The following is a 21,614-nucleotide window of genomic DNA, read 5'->3' as shown; positions in this document are numbered from 1 at the left end:
TTGCAATTTTGATTATATCCATATGTAAACCTATTCATCTGAACATCTTGATTTCGAAACACATGCGCTATCGGCTTACTACATATGACGGAATAGGTAAGAAATGATATAGAATATTATACATGTAATGTTGAATATAATTGACATTCAAACACTCATCTAAAATAATAAGACCCGTGCATAAATAAAAAATATTTAATGTTGTTAACAGTTAATGAGACAAACAAAACGTTGTACAACATAATAAAATATATCTTTCCATGTTTCATTCGACTGGATACCCACATAAATGTTTCTACATGTATGAGCAGAAAAAAATGCATTTTTGTGTAGGCTCGCTTTCGGTTGCCATGGTAACATTTTAGTCCCAAACATAAATGATTTGTCATCAAAATTGACCATGTTCTCTTCAAAAATCAATATGCATTTTGAAAGGTAACCAAAATTATAATATAAAACATTTTTGCTACAGCGAAAGCAAGACAGATTATAGCGCTAAATCAAACCATTTTCAAAAATCATTGGTTTGGAATATTTCTTCGTAACCATGGTAACAACCAAAACTAAATTGAAAATATGACATCCAATGGAGCTTTCATCTCTTCTTTAATAATATACTTGATTTTTAAGTTGTTAAATGATCATTTAAATAACTTTCATCGGCTTAAGAGCTTTAAATGTAAGAAACATTTTTATGAAAGTCCCAAATTCCGATTACTATGGTAACGTCATTAACGCAAAAAAATAATTTTTCATACCAAATCTGTAAAGGGTGTGATCTGAAGTTTCTAAATATATATGGGTTGATTACCAAAATTGTTGATGCAAAAGGGTGAAAAATCACTTTGAAACAAAACATTGGGTTTTCATGAGTTCCACAAAAAATTCTTGGGAGTTAAAGTCCCATTATGCTTTCACCAAACTTTGCTAAAATATACATTAACATCCCTTATGAAAGGTTCTTCATTTGTTTTTTTTCCAAAGAAGATAATTACGCCATAATCAATTAGTAAAGAATTCTTAAAATAGAACGGGTTGATTTGCATAGCTAAAAATACCTCTTGTATACGTATATGTTCGATACCCGGATAGGTAAACAAAACAAGCGTGGCCAAGAGAGAGGGTAGTTTTGAGCAAACGGTGAGCAATACAATGTTCTATAATTGTTTAAGTATATGATACATATTAGATTTCACAGATTATAAATGTGTCCTGTCAAAGGTTATATATAGTTTATATAAAGCTTAATACAAAATACGCATTAATCGAAAAATAGTGGATGTAAATAGTGAAATGCATACATGGGGCACCATGTGGGGTATTTTATCGTACAAATATAAACATGTGGCCGTGTCAATTTTGGTAATGATCAGTTGATTTTAACTTTCCTTTCGTGTAATTATTTGAGATAAATACAGTATTTATCCCAAACTATATATATATAAATAAATATCAAGATACTACTAATCTATTCATAATTTGAGAGTTAGGAGCTAGAGCACAGTATATCTAAATACTCAGAACATACATAAAGAGGTGGACTAATAGCTTACTATATACATGTATTATAACTGCTTTCTATTTCTTCTTTGGGTAATTTATAACGATATTTTTATGTCTATGAAATATGTGATAGTACATGTAGATGAAAGATCACTAGAATCGGCGCTTGTCGAGATACATCAAATTGTATGTTGAGACATGTCTGCAGTATATTACTTAATTTGCTCATGATCAACACGGTTACTGCATGTATATATACGTTATTTGTAAATATATGTATACATATCGTATATTATAATTACTACATCTATATATATATATATCTATTCTCAGTATTCATGTACCCATTATATATGTGTTTGTTAGGACCCAGCACTTAATTGACATTTATATCGTTGCTATTATCTCCTTTATTTTTTTTTATCAATTATACATGTTTCTGGTATATATTCCAACATTATATACATTATACATTAAAGATATTTCATTTCTGTAAAATGAACTGATTAAATGTTTCTCGATTACGTTTCGTGTGGTTAGAAAAGGATCATCATACATTTCATCAGAGTATGCGTGTATACATAAAGTGTTGATTACCAGGTACATGAGTTTTAATTATCGTATGGGCAATTTTATATATAGGCCTACGATTTTATGTACACGGAACGAATTAAACTAATCAAAGACTCGCATTTATATTAGTACAAACGTCAGTATTAGAGTGAACTAAGGGGATATAAATATTGTCAAACTATTGGAGTTTCATCATTAAAAAGACACAACATATATCATTTTGACTCTTGATGCTACCTGGTGGACTATCATTTGCCGTCAGTACGTAATTCTTAGAACCGTAGGTACCGTACCGTATACATGAACGTAGTAAAAAGGGAAAGGGAATTGAAACTGAAATTTCTCTAATTTCACGAGTGTGCATTCCATTTTACGCTGAACGTGAATTATGTTTATTAGCATTCAGCTTTATAGAAAAAGTTCGGTTTATGGAGCAAGTCTAAAAGTTTATGCGCTAAATAAAATATGTAAGAAAAAATAAGTTCGTGATGCCTAGTACTTTACCAGTCTTTTTAAAACGGATATTTTCCCCATTTTCTCTTCTTTTTAATGAAGGACTGATCCAGGTTTTCTTTAGCTTTTTAGGTATACTTTTCCACCAGATCTTCTTCACTTGATGAACTGTGTAGAAATCATTAACGGACTGTTTTTATACTTTATTTCTTGGTACTATTCAATCAAACCAAACTATTCTACAATGTGTATCCATTCCTTTTCCTGTCCCGTGTATGCAATGAATTATGAGATGATATGATCGAATCACATAGGCCTACATGTGGTTCATGCACAGGTGTTTGGCTTTATAGATATTTTCTCTCTTTATATATTGACACCGTATTACATACATTGTATATATTAAGAGAGAAAAATGTCTATAGAGCCAAACACATGTGGTTCATATACATGTATCTTTACATGTAGCATAAACATATATTATGTATATATGTTTCTGCATGTAGTAATTACAAAGTTCATAATAATAATCTTATGCTACAATGTGGATTGTACTCAGTTAGTAATTCATGATCATGATCACTTGTCATGGATATATCCGATATATGCCGATATCACTGGTCTAAGTTTATGTTCGGTCTTCGATAGAGTAGAACAATTAGGATTACCAGACTTCGTATGTATGTATACATCGCTGTATTATTATAAAAAGAAACAAAGTGTAATATCTATATAGCAGGTAACGATATGGCGTATTTGTGTTTACTTTCATTTGTTTACGAGTTTTGTTGAGCCACCCCGTGGGAGGCCTCATCAGGTAACACAAACGTGTGTTCGGTTTCGATGTACATTTCAATAAAGCTAGATTAGGCCCTATAGGCATCTATAAATCTTTATTACAAAATACATAAGATCAGCAAATACCTTTGTAATTATAATTTTGTTAATTGCTTGCTTTCCATTCAAGAACAAACACTTTTTGAATAGTTTTAGTCTAGTTTTATATAGAAACTACATGTAAATACACACATATAAAACATGTATTTGTAGGTCCACGCGTGGAATGCGTGGGTTCGTAACGTGCAGTCGATCGCGATCGAGCAACTTGACTGCTAAATTATCGCCGTTTGAAGGAACGGACCCATGTGTGCGCGATCACTGACACATATTTGGCCTACGCATGCGTACTAGATTGTTTTGGCTGTGGGGCGGAACTACGGATTTCCCCCTCTCCGAATAGGGGTTTTCTATTGTTTTTCGAAAATATGGAAATGTTGGGCATTTTTTATTAGCGGATATTTTCATAAGGATATATGCTCTACTATTCAGCAAAGTTTGGTACTTTATGGCGATATTTTTTTCACCCCAAAACATAATGGGGCTTTAAGGGGTTAAGTTTCATACTCTGTGATTTCTTTATTCTCTGCTGGATAAGTGGAAATTACAAACACTTTAGTATACTCATGAATATTTATATAATTTCGTTTTGTAAATTAAAAAAAAAACAACGTCATATCCTCTAATATATAAAACTAGAATAGTGATAATATGACAATTGTTTTTGACAAATACTTTTGCTTTACTAATATTAATTTGCAAATATGAAATGATTGATGCAAGTATTATGAATTTAGTGTTTTTTGCAGATGTTATTACCTCTTGTAATATTCCATAACGTACCGTGACGGACAATCTGAATTCTTTACACATGGTTTCGGCGCTTTGATTGATCTACATTCTGCACGATGAAGGCTGACAATACTTTAGTCTGTTATTGTGTGAAGGCCGTTATGCGTGACACGGGCTGAGCATGCGCGCGCCTTCCACGTGTTGAGATGTACCAGTGCACGTGTATAACTACAATGTGTTAACATGAACACATATACATATTGTTTGTGTTTGTTGTTGTTCAATTGCCGGTATTGCTATTAAAATACGAAGTAAAATGTATACGACATGAATGAAAATACCTATAATTACAAATATATAGCATAAATATGCAATAATAATAATTATTATGTAACTATGATATAGGAGTACATGTTTTCTAGAAATATTAATACTGATTTTGACATACTATAACAGTTTACATTACTGAAACTAATCTGCAAATATGAAATGATTGACATGCATTTTGTAGGTTTTTTCCGTCGGGGTTATTGCCCCTTTTTTGTATTTCCCCCTAACGTGCACATATTCGGAATTTCCGAATGTTCACGGAGATTTTTTGAAGATATTGCGATTGGTACGTGTAATGAATTTTTGATATATCATTGGATCCAAAAAAAGAACAAAATTGATCTCTTGCAACTTCTGGCTTTCGAAAAATGACAACATGATCAATCTAGTAAAAAGTAGTATCCATATGTATGTAACTCAAAATATTATATTATTAGTTACAGGTACGTGTATTGAAACTGTGCTTTTAAATTGTCATTTGTCAATTGCCACTATGATTTTTAATAGTAAGGAGGATTGTCAGTAATGTTAAGGATTGGATATTTTTACTAAAAATTTGGGAGTTTTCTCAGGCTTCTGGTAGTGGTTAAATTAAGAGGTTTTAACATGCCTGAAAGGGAAGTTCGTTCGTGGGATTTTGGGAACGGTTTTTTTTCATGTTTAGTTTCAAATACATCAATCTCTATTTTTGTCAAATATAAAATGCACTGTTTGACAATATGTATAATGTCAAGAAGTATTAGGGTTTTTGAAAATGGGTAAAATACGAATTGGAAGCTTTAACTGTCGGGGTCTTGCAAGTGATTTGGTTAAGAGACGGGATATTTTTCATAGATGTCGATCAAAATATGATATTTCTATATTAGTAGATACACATAGTGATGCGAGTACAGAATCGCTATGGAGAAATGAGTGGGGAGGTGACATAAAATTTGCGTCTTTTTCTTCGAATAGTAGAGGCGTCGCAATTCTTTAAAAAAAAATCATTTGACTACAATGTAGAAAATGAATATAAAGATCCAAACGGAAACTCCATATTATCAAATATTATTGTCCAAAACATAAAGCTAACTTTATGTGCAGTATAAGGTCCGAATGAGGATAATCCTTTATTTTTAGCAACCTTCAAAATAGAATTGAAGCTTTAAGAAACGACTCTTTAATAATAGCAGGGGATTGGAATGTGGCGCTTGATTATGAAGTAGACACTGTGAATTATCGCAATAAAAATAATACTAAAGCTAATAATGAAATTCATAACATGATTCAAAATTTAGATTTAGTTGACGTCTTGAGAGAATTGAATGTGGACGAAAGAAAATATACATGGTTTGGGCCGAATGGGAAAAAAAGTAGGTTAGATTATTTTTTGGTATCTGATCTACAAAACAATATTCTTACTGCAGGTATGGACATTGCTTATAAATCTGACCATTCCCCTATTTTTGTAGAAATTGAATTTATCAAACAGCGTGGGAGGGGGACATGGAAATTCAATAATAGTCTTCTCGGCGATCCCGAATATATCAGCCTAGTTAAGGTTCATGTAAAGGCTTTAACCAGTGATATTTTGCAAGCTTATAACTCATTACTGTGCTGCAATTGTACAAAACTAACTTCATTAATTGTTGGTATGTACCCTGGCTAACTGTCAGTCTTACTGCGGATATGTAATTTGTGAAGCTGCTTGTAAATTTCAGTAAAATAAGAGAAAAATGTATATTTCTGGAGAAGACATAGAACTCGTGTGAATTGCATTGATGGCACCAAATAAGCATGCTATCGTGTTCAGTAGTGACTATGCCAGGTACTCCACCAACAGTTTGTTTGGCAAAATCGGACCAGCGAATAGCACAGGAGCCTATTGTTGTAAATGCAAATGGCTGCTTTAAATTGCGGATCACAAATATAGCATATAAGAAGACATTTTTAAGTTGTATTGCTGCTAATTTCACTGTAACGATATGTAACTTATACATCTGATATTTAAACATTGACATGTAACTTGATGATTTAGCTCCTCAAAAGCATATGTCGGCCTATAAGAGAGCCGAAATCTAGGAATCATATATTCCTGGTTTTGAATAAATCACCTTCAATCACCGCCATGTTCAGTGACTTCGGGTTTTGTCGGATTCCTAATCATATCACGTTACTGACGTTCGACACGACCTGCACGTGGTGAGCCAGGTAACTAGCGAAGCACACATGTGTTTGTTTACGTTTTCCTTCTGGCCTATATGAGCAAATCATGCTAGTATATGTCCACAGATTGAGTATTTGAAACATCCAATTTACACATCACCGTAAAATGTTGTGTGTATCAAATATTGTAATGTGCGAGCATTATTTTCTTTGTAGATAGAGTCTGATGAGGTCGACCACATATTTGTTTATGAAAAATTGTTGATATTTTCTCTTGGTTTCACAACTCTCGTTTTACTTCGAGATTGTCGCGACGATGTTCGGAAGAATTCGGAATGATTCGGCATCTTTCGAGCCTATTTTTCACGTGTACACGTTAATTTTTTTTTTACTTTTATAATTAAAGATACTTCCAGTGCTGCAACTTTATAAAAAGTGGTAAAATTAGAAAGTTTAAACCTCAGACAGACGGAGAAAAATATGTATAACACTTAAACAGTTTTCACTATGACAAAAAGAGCGAAAGTTATAGACCATACAACTTTAATTGATACAAGTGATCTTATATACACTATAAGGTACTCTGAACATGACAAGAAGACTATTTACAAAAAAAATAATTAAAATGTGGACTTTGAGGCTCTTTCCGGAAATTTGCAGTTTTCGCCCCAAACAGATCGGTTGAATTATTTTTTTCGTGAAGAGTCTTCTTGTCATGTTCAGAGTACCTTATGGTGTCTATAAGAACATTTGTATCAATTGAGATGGCTTCTTATTTGCGATAGTTGTGATCCGCCATTTATAGCAGCCATTTGCATTTACTACAATAGGCTCCTGCGCTATTTGCTGGTCCGATTTTGCCAAACCAACTGTTGGAGTACCTGGCATATTCACAACTGAACACGATGGCATAATTATTTGGTTCCATCAATGCTATTCACATGAGTTCTATTTCTTCTCCAGAAATATACATTTTTCTCATATTTTACTGAATTTTACAAGCAGCTTCACAAATTACATATCAACAGTAAGACTGACAGTTAGCCAGGTTATATACCAACAATTAATGAAATTAGTTCTGTTCAATTGCAGCACAGTAATGAGTTTTAGGCTTGCAAAATATTACTGTTTAAAGCCTTTACATGAACCTTAAAAATATCATCACGGAAGTAATATTACAATATAGAAAAAAACTGATTTAAAAACCCCCAGAATTTGATATTAGTGATAAGTTATTTTGGGAAAATTTAAAACTAATAATAAGGGGAAAAACCATTAGCTATTCATCATTTAAATAAAGAGTACGACAAAAACAGGAAAATAATCTAGAAAACGAACTACATCAGTTATAAAATAGACACCAATCTGAACATAATTCACAATTACTACCAGCCATTTCAGAAACGGAGGGCAAATTGAAAATATTACGAGAAAAAAAAGTAAAGGGGTTGATCACTAGAGCAAAGGTGCGATGGAGAGTCGAAGGTGAAAAAAGAACAAAGTATTTCTGTTATCTTGAAAAACGACAATTTAACGAAAAAATGATCTCTAAACTTATAAATGACAACGGTGAAGAAATAAACAATTTACAGGATATTCTTCATGATCAATCGTTTTTTAACTCAAATCTTTATAATTCAAAGGGAACTCTGTTTAACAATATTCACCGTGATTCTTTTTTAATGATAATAATCCATTTATTACCAAACTGACAGACGAGCAAAAGATTTCAATGGATGGCCCACTCAATGCGGAAGAATGTTTAAAAGTTTTAAAAAAATATGAGTAATGGAAAATCACCAGGTTTAGACGGATTTGCTGTAGAATTTTACAAATTTTTTTACATTACATTACATAATTACATTATTGAATGTAGATTATAAAATCGCTTCATCTTGTATAGCATTATTGAATGTAGATTATAAAATCGCTTCATCTTGTATAGCTAACAGAATTAAAAAAGTTCTAGTTGAGATCATTAGCCCACGTCAGTCAGGCTTTGTCAAAGGTCGGTATATAGGAGAATGCACTAGAATTATAAGTGACATAATTGAAAACGCAAAAGAGAATAATCAAGCAGGTATTTTATTAATGTTAGATTTTGATAAAGCTTTCGATTCCATTGAGTGGGCATTCATTGGAAGATGTTTGCGATTTTTTTGGTTTTAGTGATTTTATTTTAAATTGTTTTAAATCTTTATAAACAATGATCATCTCTCCAACTCTTCTCAAGTTACACGAGGAGTAAGACAGGGTGATCCTTTATCTCCATACCTTTTTATTATATGTATTGAATTACTTAGTGCAGCAATTAAATTTGAACTCGATGTAAAAGGGATGCTTATTAATAACTCTGAATATCTTATCAGTCAATACGCTGACGACTCCACACTGATACTAGATGATGATGCAAGATCCTTAGCAAAATCACTATATTTGATCGACATCTATGGAGAGTGTTCTGGTCTTAAAACTGATTTTGATAAGTTACAGGCTGTATGGATTGGGGTGAAACGGGGCTGCGGGGAGGAAATTGAAACAGAACATACTCTTTCATTGAATCATCAAGGGGAATTCAAACTTTTAGGGGTTAAATATGATTTATCAAAAGAAAACATTTATGAAGATAATTTTACTGACAAACTGACATTTATCGAATCTCATCTCCCAGATTGGTCTTTTAGAAACCTATCTATTATTGGGAGAGTGACTGTTATCAAAACTTTAACATTTCATTTTTTATGGAATAGTAAACTTGACAAGCTTAAGGGAAATCTTTTAATTGGTGACTATAATGACGGAGGTCTAAAAGTTCCGGATATTTTTCTTACAGCAAATCTTTAAAACTTATCTGGATAAAAAAAATGCTTAGACACAAATAATAACGCAGATTGGAAAAAAATATTAATTGATGACATTGAGCATTTTGGATGAAATAGAATATGGAGCTTAACAAAATGTGGTATAGATGAAGTTACAAAAAGTCACAATTTTGGAAAGTTTGGGAGTGAAATTTTGTCTATTTGGGGAAATCTGTACGACAACCCCCCAGCAGACCCAGAAGTTGTTCTCTCCCAGCCTCTATGGTTCAATAAAGAAATACAAGTTAATAATAGAAAAACAATATTATACAAAAACAAAAATATTATGCAATGAAGGCGGTTTCTATTTTAACGACACAATATACGAAAACGGAAATATTATGTCTTTCAATAATCTTGTTCAGAAATATCATGTAAATATCAGTTTTATGTGTTATAAAAGTATTATTAGCGCAATACCTAGAGACTGGAAGAGAATCGTAAAGAACTGTGGCAAAAATATTGAAAATGTTTTACATGATAATTTAAACCAGATCAGAATACTTCAACAAGAGGCCCAGAGGGCCTGTATCGCTCACCTGGTTTGTAATGTCAGGTCATGTTCTGAATACAGGTTCATTGTTTCTTTTGTGAAGGAATTTGAATATTTACCTCTTATTTCCCTATTGGGCCCCGCCCCTCCTGCCCCTGGGGGGTCAGAGCCAAAATTTATACAAGTTCTGTTCCCCTTCCCCAAGGATATTTGTGGCCAAATTTGGTTACAATCCATGCAGAACTCTAGGACAAGTAGCGATTTATAGGATTTACCTCTATTTCCCCTATTGGGCCCCACCCTTCCTGCCCCCGGGGGGTCACAGCCATAATTTATATAAGTTCTTTTCCCCCTTCCCCAACAAATTCCCCCAAGGATTTTTGTGGCCAAATTTGGTTACAATCCATGCAGAACTCTATACATTAAGGGGTCAGACCAACTTTCAAATAGCAGACAAGAGTAGCGATTTATAGGATTTACCTCTATTTCCCCTATTTGGCCCCACCCTCCTGCCCCCGGGGGGTCAGAGCCAAAATTTGTACAAGTTCTGTTCCCCTTCCCCCAATGATGTTTGTGGCCAAATTTGGTTACAATCCATGCAGAACTCTAGGACAAGTAGCGATTTATAGGATTTACCTCTATTTCCCCTATTGGGCCCCGCCCCTCCTGCCCCCAGGGGGTCAGAGCCAAAATTTATACAAGTTCTGTTCCCCTTCCCCCAAGGATGTTTGTGGCCAAATTTGGTTACAATCCATGCAGAACTCTAGGACAAGTAGCGATTTATAGGATTTACCTCTATTTCCCCTATTGGGCCCCGCCCCTCCTGCCCCCGGGGGGTCAGAGCCAAAATTTATACAAGTTCTGTTCCCCTTCCCCCAAGGATGTTTGTGGCCAAATTTGGTTACAATCCATGCAGAACTCTAGGACAAGTAGCGTTTTATAGGATTTACCTTTATTTTCCCTATTGGGCCCCGCCCCTCCTGCCCCTGGGGGGTCAGAGCCAAAATTTATACAAGTTCTGTTCCCCTTCCCCCAAGGATGTTTGTGGCCAAATTTGGTTACAATCCATGCAGAACTCTATGACTAGTAGCGATTTAAAGGAAATGTTGACGGACGGACGGACGGACGGACGGACGGACGGACGCCGCGCCATGACATAAGCTCACCGCCCCTTCGGGCCAGGTGAGCTAAAAACCATGTCGATATTTCACAAAAGATTATCCTCGGTGTTTGTCTATCCTCAGCAAACTCATGAAAAATGGCATGCTGTTTTAGATGTTTCCCTGAGTAAAGATCAATGGGAAAGCATTCATGCTCTTCCATTTCAGGAGACAAAGGATTCAAAATTACAAACTTTACAATTAAGAATAATACATATAATCTTCTTCACAAATTCTATGCTTTTAAAACGAAATATTTTAGAACATCAGGAATGTAGTTTTTGTAGTGGGGCATCTGAAACAATATTGCATATTTTCTGGAATTGTCCACATAGCTAAGCACTCTGGACATGACTAATAAATTCTGTTATTCTTAAATATAATGTTGTATTAGAAAGAAATCCTGTTATTTTCCTATTTGGTCTGGTAGAAAGCATTCAATTGACAGGTCTAAATGTATGCATATTATTGGTTAAAAATATATATCTTTAATGCGACAATATGATAATATTCCAAATTGGGAAATATGTAAGACATTTATTAGAAATTACAGAGCCATTGATCAGTATTCGACCTATATGCTTACTCCAAACGCAGCAAACAAGAACCGACAGAAATGGGAAAGTATCAAGCTTATTTAGAATGAAATATTATTATAACTTTATTAACATATATTGTATCTGTGATACATGTTTTCATGGAGAGCATTTTGAAAATTGTAACTTTTATATGTGATTGATGCTATAAAAAAATGTTAAAATAAAAAAATAAAAAAATTAAATATCTTCGAAATGTTCTATGTCGCAGTTAGAACTAAGATGATATTAAATGATTTCTGAGTGCAAGAAAATAATGGAAAAATTGTTTGTTATCCCTAATGCCAAATAAAATCTTTGCAAACATCATCATATTATATTATATTATGATTGTACCATATATTTCAACTTATCAACAGCTGCCATTCGTTTTAAAATTGAGTTTGTGATAATTAACAATTTATTACTTTTCCCAGGACATTTGGTAAAGTTATATTTGACGGAAAATTAAATTATGGAATCCTAATTTCACGTCACGTCTGTGTTAAAGCTTATCTTCAAACGGAACAAGAGTTGGGAGGGTTGTAAGTATGATATGAATAAGACTATATTTTCATATATATATATTATATATGAATACCAGATGACCACCAAAATACACATAAATATTCAAAACAAATAATAAGACATGTGATACTGTATAATTTTAACATTAAAAGACATTAAAATGACATGTTTACTATGTTTTATCACTGCTGCCATATAGAAGTTTTAATTCTACCAACTTTCAGGGTATTAAATATACGATGCATCTGTTGATACCACACGTTTTATAAAACTCTATACGCATTATGATTGGCTGACATGGTGAACTTTGACCGAACTACTTATTTCTCAGTGCCACGTCATCATCTGTCAACATAATCAATAATCGAGTTAAGCCATGCTATGGATGTATGTATGTATCAACGTAAATTCCTCCGTATATTTTTTTCGGAGCACCCGCCTATATGACGGTACAACGAAGTCGGATACACTGCACAAGGGATTTCTGGGTTTAGCGTCTCGGCATCCAACAACCAACTCTACCAACACAAACAAACTATAATTTATATACAGACATGCAACCATACACAGAGAACAATTAAGTTAACTATTACCATATACACCCAGCCCCCCCCCCCCAAAAAAAAAAAAAAATCAGAATGCACTGACACTTGTGTTGTGATCGCCGCTTGACGTCAAAACTGCTGTTTGAAAGCGTACCGTATCTGACGTGGTTGTTGTCTCAAAAACATCACGTTTTTAGGTGTAGTATAATAATCTGTGGGAATCGTTTTGCCGGAAAAGGATTTATTATTATTAACTTTAATAACACGTTAAATGAGAAATATTTTATCCTAAAGTTGTTCCTAATTACAAGACTTTTATATGAATGGATTCTTTATCAAAGTATCACTGTTAGATATTAATAAGCGCCATTTTGCTAATGTTAATATCACTACATTTTATTTGCATTTATCGACAAACAAATGTTACATTATCCTCGTCGTATTTCTATCGGCTAACTGCAGAAACAATTGTGGTAGACAGGTTACACAACTCGTGGTTATTGGATATGATTTATAAATTCCATATCTAACAACCACGAGTTGTGGACCTCTATAAAGTGAGGAAGCTAAATAATGTTCAATACGGTGGCGACCATCTGTCTAAAAATTAAAATGAATTAGGGAAACATGTAACTCTAAAAGAAAACAAACATTACAAAACCTCAAACATATTACAATCTAACAATAATGTGATCTGTGTCCTTAACATAAAGTCGTACTTTCTATAAATAGCAACAGATATGTTTTCTTAGCTCAAGGAACATCACCACAGGTGGATTGGGGTTAATAATAGTAAATGTAAATCCTAGTCCCCGTTTGATTTTGTTAAAACTTACATTTAAGAACTTAAATATAATACTAAATAATCTAATGAAACTAATTGTATTATTCCGTTTCCGTCTAGATTTTGTACTATGATAGCAGTTGAGTTCTGCGTGAATCACTTGCTCAACCAATAATATCATCATTTTTACAAGGGAATGTCAAATAGTGTTAGGTTAAACACGTGTTGTAATTTAAGTAAATACTTCCTTGTTGTAGTTATTCGCATATGCATATATCAAATTCTTATTATACCACAATAGGCCGAGTTATTCATCTCTCTGGGTATTAAATGAACAGTGCAGCTGTTGATTAACAATATGTTGATGCCACACGTGGTATAAACCTCTGTACGCATTCTAATTGGCTGACATGGCGAACTTCAACCAAACTGCTTATTTCTCAGTGCCACGTTATCATATGTCAAGGTAATCAATAATATAAACGAATGACGTCATGCTATGTTTTGTTCGCCGGTTGACGTCAAAACTGCTATTGGAAAGCGTACCGTATGTGTCGTGGTTGTTGTGTCAAAACAAGACGTTTTTAGATGTAGCATAATAATCTTTGTGAATCGTTTTGCCGGAAAAGGATCTTACTGGTGATTTTGATAGATTAAATGAGTCTGAAACGAAACTTTATTACGATGACTTGATGATTATTTGACGGAAAGTAAATGGCACGGCTCTGCTGTGCCCATGATTTTATACAGTCCGGCAATAAGTGTTATATTGTTGAACTAACTTTGAAATATTTAATTTAATAATACGTCAAATGAGATTTTTTTCATTCTAAAGTTATTCCCAATTGGAAGATTTTTGTATGAATGGATTCTTTACCAAAATATGACTTTTGAATATTAATTAGTGTTATTTTGCTGATATAAGTATCACTACATCTTATTTGCATAAATCGACAAACACATGTTACATTATCCTCGTCGTATCTCTATCGGCTAACTGCAGAAACAATTATGGTAGCAAAAGGTCACACAACACGTGGTTGTTGGATATGGAATTTATTCTACACTCGTATTTTTTTAATTTAAACTTACAAAATACACGAGCTTTAGTCTTTTGTAAGTTTAAAAAAATAACTCACTCGTGTGGAATAAATTCCATATGCAACAACCACGACTTGTGTGACCCCTTTTCAGTGATGAAGCAGGATAAACACATGTTGTATTGTAGGTAAACACTTACTGTTTGTAGTTGCGAGATACGCATAAGTTGTCAGTTTTACGAATAGTTATTAGTTTCAATCGCACGTAACGTTTAGTACAATCAGATTAAAATAGACAGGATCTGACATTAGGGGTCATGTTCTGGTGACCTTTACCACGTGTACTTCAGATCTACATTTTCTAGACATTGCTACATCAATTGACAACGACATTTCGTCCAAGTATATATATTCAATTAGCTTTGTTATGCTGTTTGGGCGAGAAAATAATTCTGACAGCTTTTTCAAACAATTTAGTCCCTTTACATCACAATGTAGCGAAAAACTGCGAGCTGATCCCACCGCTGCCACCAATTGCAGCGAAAAACTGCGGGAGTTATATAATTACGTATTCCAAGCCCGCAGCCCTCGGTAGATGCCTTCTAGGGTAGCGTCAGGCACCCGCCACAATACCCGAGTTTTGATTAAAGTAGAGTGGGTCGTCGAGCAAAACACAATTCAACGCCGTAATAAAGTTACCACGTGTATTCAGCAACAATAGCATTTACAGGATACAGTTACAGTTCACAAGATAACCACTCCGCTCTCTAGCAGAGAAACGTGCACTTAAACAATAGTTTGTTTGTTTGTTTGTTTGTTTGATTAATTAACGTCCTATTAACAGCTATGGTCATGTAAGGACGGCCTCCCATGTATGCGGTGTGTTGCGTGTATGTTGTGCGAGGTGCGTGTTTTGGGAGACTGCGGTATATTCATGTTGTGTCTTCTTGTATAGTGGAACTGTTGCCCTTTTTATAGTGCTATATCACTGAAGCATGCCGCCGAAGACACCAAGAAACACACCCCACCCGGTCACATTATACTGAAAACGGGCGAACCAGTCGTCCCAATCCCTGTTTGCTGAGAGCTAAGCAGGAGCAGAAACTATCACTTTTATAGACTTTGTTGTGTCTCGGCCAGGGGACGAAAGCTCAACTCAAGTTTAAATGTCGTGGGCGAAAGCTCAACTCAAGTTTAAATGTCGTATCTTCATCAGTCAAGGTAAGAAATTTTTTCTACAAATTTTTTTGATTATTTTTTTTTTCAGAAATTTTGTAGTTCTGCACTGAAATTAAAGGATTTACTTTACCTATTGTACAGCCTGTGTGCATTGAGGACTCAATCATTAAAAAACTAAATATAAAGACAGATTTTTATTTTGTCGAGGTTATGAGGGTATTATGATTAAGGCGCATGTGTAAATTACGTAACCCCGACGAACAAATTAAATCTACCAAATCGCCATTGCCAAAATCACATTAGCAGTACCAACCCCTATCAATTATGATTTTCAACCAATTTCTTTTGACTAGAGAAGAATCTTGATGATCTTTTTTCCAGGCTTATAAACAGAAAATATCCTTGCCGAGAATCTATCTTTTAGTTAAACTAATGAATACTTATTTACACCATTTTTATTTTTGATGTTGGATACACGTATTACATTGCTTAATGCACCGATATTGTGATAATACATTAAATGATTACTTTGCGTGGGTTTTTAGAAACCATTGACAGCTGTACCCAAAGGGATGTTTTATAACAGTCCGTGGCTTGATGAAGACAACAGCCAGATTCTTACAGTAAGAAAATTCTAACAGATTGTAATTTTATTTTTGCAAACTTTTTAAGAATCTGCTGCATGGATTTACACAGTTTGCAAACTTTTTTTTCCATACCTCTATAGAATTAAAACAAGAGGCTCTGAGGGCCTGTATCGCTCACCTGGTTTGTAATGCCAAGTAATGTTCTGAATACAGGTTCATTGTTTCTTTTCCGAAGGAATGTTAATATTTACCTCTAATTCCCCTATTGGGCCCCATCCCCTTTGCTCCCAGCTGGTCAGAGGCAAAATTTATAGTTCTGTTCCTTTTCTCCCAAAGATGTTTGTGGCCAAATTTGGTTAAAATCCATGCAGAACTCTAGGACAAGTAGCGATTTATAGGATTTACCTCTATTTCCCCTGTTGGGCCCCGCCCCTCCTGCCCCCGAGGGGTCAGAGCCAAAATTTATACAAGTTCTGTCCCCCTTCCCCCAAGGATATTTGTGGCCAAATTTGGTTACAATCCATGTAGAACTCTAGGACAAGTAGCGATTAATAGGATTTACCTCTATTTGCCCTATTGGGCCCTCGCCCCTCTTGTCTCCGGGGGTCAGAGCCAAAATTTATACAAGTTCTGTTCCCCTTCCCTCAAGGATGTTATTGGCCAAATTTGGTTACAATCCATGCAGAATTCTAGTCCTAGTAGGGAAATTGAAGTAAATCCTATAAATCGCTACTTGTCCTTGAGTTCTGCATGGTTTGTAAATAAATTTGGCCAATAACATCCTTGGGGGAAAGGGAACAGAACTTGTATAATTTTTTTTTTAATTCAACTTTTTTGTTGTTACATTCATTTTCCATGTTTCAAACCACAGTAAGAAAAACAAATGGCATACATGTACTGAAAGTTCAGGAAGTTGTCAATAATAAATACATGCATAAACTATGTAAATTTAATTTGTATCTTTCTTCCGCTAATCTCCAAAAAAATTGGCCACAAAAACCCACTTTTGCTTTATTTTGTGTTTTTTTCTCTCTCTGAATATAAAATGAAATCAAAATTTTCAATTTCTTTGTAAAATAAAGTATTAACTTTCCACTCTCCAATAGAAGGAGTTTTTGATTTTAATTTACAATAGTATATATATTCAGCAATAATATCAAAAAATTCAAGTCATAGCTATAAACATTGTCTACAATACCAAAAACCATTATCATTGGGTCTCTGCCCAGCTCAATTTCATAGTTTGATTTTAATAAATTTAAAAAGGATGTCCAAAGAGATTGAACATGGCAACATTCCCAAAATAGGTGCATGAGTGTTTCTCGACCATGCAAAAAGAACATCTTTCTGATTCACTCATTTTACATTGCATTAATTTGCAATTGGAATATATTATTTTATGGAGAAATTTAAATTTAAAGTTTTGAAGCTTTATATCATCTGTAACATTATAAGGTATGATAAAAATCTTATTCCAAACCTCTCTTGGGATGTTGACATGCAAAATCTCCTGCCATGAATTTTGACTTTTAAGTGGATATTCAATAATCGGTTTTAGCATAGATGGTAAAAGTATTTTGTAATCTTATCATATTTCTTAAGATATTGAATAAATTTGTTTTGATTCAAATTGATTAAGTCAATTTCCTGTTGAAGCAATATACTCTTCCATTGCCTTGGAATTGAATTCATTACACTATAAAATTCAAGAAAATTAATTGTCAGGTTATATTTATCACAAAACCTTTCATACATTACAAGTTCATTGTTTTCTATCAAATCATTAAAGATGCTCCACCGCCGACAGAGCATAAATGACATTCATCATTTGAACAATAATTTGTGTTTAATCGTGTATATATATGTCTAATTAACACAAAAAATATGATAAGATAATTTATTTTGCCTTTGGTGCACGCGCAGTCAGTATTTCATTTCATATAGGATATAGTGACACGGATTTTTTAGGGATGCAATTAATTATTTTTTATACTTTGAACTTCAAATAAAATTAGAAGCTCAAACTTTTCAATGGTGGTAATGGTGTGAAGTAAGTAACTTTTGTAACTGAAGAAAAATACTAAATCGTTTCCTCCTGTTTTTGATGGCGAAAAAATACCATTTGTCAGCGGTGGAGCATCTTTAATAAAAAAAAAAAAAAAAATCACACCAATATTTGTAGATAAAAATTTTGTTATCAATCTTTATGAAATTATTTAACAATAATGGTTGTGAGGCAACTAAAACTGGGGTTGTGGGGAGTTCCTCTCCACTTAGCTCAGCCCATATTTTAAAAATTTCTTTCCATAAAGTATTTAAAAATCTACTTATTTCCAAAATCCCTTCTTTTCTTAGCCTTAAGACCTTGTCCCCTTCATAAGCTTCAATATCATCTAAAAGAAGTGACTTCCATGGAGAACAATTTGATGGGTCTATTAGGTTTTTTTTTTATCCAACACATTTTCAAAGCATGACAAAAAGTTAAAATATGCGGAACTCGTAGTCCACCTTCTTCATAATCCCCATACATTACTTTTCGTTTTACTTTATCTATTTTATCGTTCCAAATAAATTCAAAAAACACTTTTGGAGTTCTTGCACAATTTGAGGAGGCGGATCAGGAAAAACTGTCATTGATTTGATAAAAATGGGTAGAGCAAGATTTTTTTTATTACAGTTACTTTACCAATGTATGTAAGATTTCTAAAGGACCAGTCATTTAGAAGTCTTTTAATAGAAGTTAATTTTTGTACAAAATTATCATAAAATATATTTTCTGATTGGAGATTGTATGAAATGCCAAGTAATTGAAATTTCCCTTGATGATTCCAGCTTAAAGTTCTTTCTGGAAGTAACTCCTCACCACAACCCCTTTTTGCCCCAATCCATATTGCCTGGGTTTTTCCAATGTTTATCTTAAGACCTGATATATGGCCAAAATCCTGTAAAATATCAAGAACAATATTCATCGAGTGTGGATCATCTGATAATGTGAAGGAAGTGTCATCAGCAAATTGATTAATTAGATATTCAGAGTGATTTATTGTGATACCCTGTATATCAGGATGGAATTTAATTGTTGCGTTTAAAATTTCAACACAAAGAATAAAAATATATGGACTGATGGACTGCCTAACTCCACGAGAAATTTTAAACAAGGGCCCAATGGGCCCGAATCGCTCACCTGCAACCTGGTCATACTTAACAAAAAGAGTAAATAAGAATTTATATCATCCCTAAGCACATTAGAGGTCTCTTTACCTCTTGGTTATTAAAAAGAAGTCGTTTAAAGATTTTAGCCTATTTGACCCCTGTGACCTTGAATGAAGGTCAAGGTCATTCTTTTGAATAAACTTGGTAGCCCTTGATCCCAGCATGCCACAGGCCCAATATCAGGTCTCTATGCCTTTTGGTTTTTAAGAAGAAGTCTTTTAAAGTTTTTAGTCTATTTGACCCCTGTGACCTTGAATGAAAGTCAAGGTCATTCATTTGAACAAACTTTGTAGTGCTTCATCCCATCATGCCACAGGCCAAATATCAGGTCCCTAGGCTTTTTGGTTATTAAGAAGTTGTTTAAAAGATTTTAGCCTTTCTGACCCCTGTGACCTTGAATGAAGGTCAAGGTCATTCTTTTGAATAAACTTGGTAGCCTTTGATCCCAGCGTGCCATAGGCCCAATATCAGGTCCCTAGACTGTTTGGGTATTAAGAAGAAGTCTTTTAAAGATTTTAGCCTATTTGAACCCTGTGACCTTGAATGAAAGTCAATGTCATTAATTTGAACAAACTTTGTAGCGCTTCATTCCAACATGCCACAGGCCAAATATCAGGTCCCTAGGCTTTTTGGTTATTAAGAAGAAGACGTTTTAAGATTTTAGCCTTTTTGACCCCTGTGACCTTGAATTAAGGTCAAGGTCATTCATTTGAACAAACTTGGTAGCACTCTATCCCAGTATGTCACAGGCCAAATATCAGGTCCCTAGGCTTTTTGGGTATTAAGAAGAAGTCTTTTAAAGATTTTAGCCTATTTAACCCCCCGTGACCTTGAATTTATCAAGGTCATTCACTTGAACAAACCTGGTAGCCCTTGTTTCCAGCATGCCACAGGCCCAATATCAGGTCTCTAGGCTTTTTGGTTATTAAGAAGAAGTCGTTTAAAGATTTTAGCCTTTTCGACCCCTGTGACCTTGAATGATTTGTTTGTTTGTTTGATTAGTTTAACGTCCTATTAACAGCTAGGGTCATGTAAGGACGGCCTCCCATGTATGCAGTGTGTAGCGTGTGTGAAGTGCGTGGTGCGTGTTTTGGGAGACTGTAGTATGTTCGTGTTGTGTCTTCTTGTATAGTAGAACTGTTGCCCTTTTTATAGTGCTATATCACTGAAGTATGCCGCCGAAGACACAAAGCAACACACCCCACCCAGTCACATTATACTGACAACGGGCGAACCAGTCGTCCCACTCCCTGTTTGCTGAGCGCTAAGCAAGAGTAGAAACTACCACTTTTATAGACTTTGGTGTGTCTCGGCCAGGGAACAGAACCCAAAGCCTTCCTCACAGGGGCGAACGCTCAACCCAAGGCCAAAAGTGAGGCGGTGCCAAGGTAGGCATTAGGAAAGATAAAGTCAGTTAGGAAGAAGAGAAAAGATAAGATCCTAAATTTAGTCGCCTTTTACGATCATGCAATAGCGGCAGCAGGTACAATTCTAACGCCCTACCTGCAGGGCCAACCTTGAATGAAGGTCAAGGTGATTCATTTGAACAAACTTGGTAGCCCTTGATCCAAGCATGCCACAGGCCTAATATCAGGTCCCTAGGCTGTTTGGTTATTAAGTCGAAGTCATTTGAAGATTTAAGCCTTTTTAACCTGTTACAAGCAAGAATAACAGAAATGAGAAACCAGCAGCTAAATTCAAAACACAATTTGATTATATATACAATATTATACAGAGATGGTTTACAATATCTAAAGTAATTGGTGGTGGTACAAGAGTAATACGATGATTTAAAGTGTTACTTATCTGTATGCGAATGTCCTGGTATAATCCTTGATCCTTCCAGGTTTTCAAATTAACAATAATCACAAATCCAGGAGGAAAATGAATATCCACAGATGATTTGTAAAGTTCCAGGCAGTATGAATAAATCCACACAAAGTGTTGTAATAATCCACAGATAAAGTCACAATAGCTCTCCCAATAGAATCTAATATGGCACTGTACAATTCTTGA

At 34.3% G+C, this 21,614-nt stretch overlaps 1 protein-coding gene across 3 annotated transcripts in view; it reads left to right on the top strand.

The window, feature by feature from the left end:
- Window positions 1-21,614, top strand: part of LOC138307215 (monocarboxylate transporter 12-like) — a 137,999-nt gene that overhangs the window by 38,731 nt on the left and 77,654 nt on the right. The gene's annotated exons all lie outside the window — the stretch shown is intronic.

This window comes from Argopecten irradians, chromosome 14, assembly GCF_041381155.1.
Source record: "Argopecten irradians isolate NY chromosome 14, Ai_NY, whole genome shotgun sequence".
NCBI classification, from domain to species: Eukaryota; Metazoa; Mollusca; class Bivalvia; order Pectinida; family Pectinidae; genus Argopecten; species Argopecten irradians.
The sequence above is the reverse complement of the archived record's forward strand: the minus strand, read 5'-3'. Positions and strand labels throughout refer to the sequence as shown.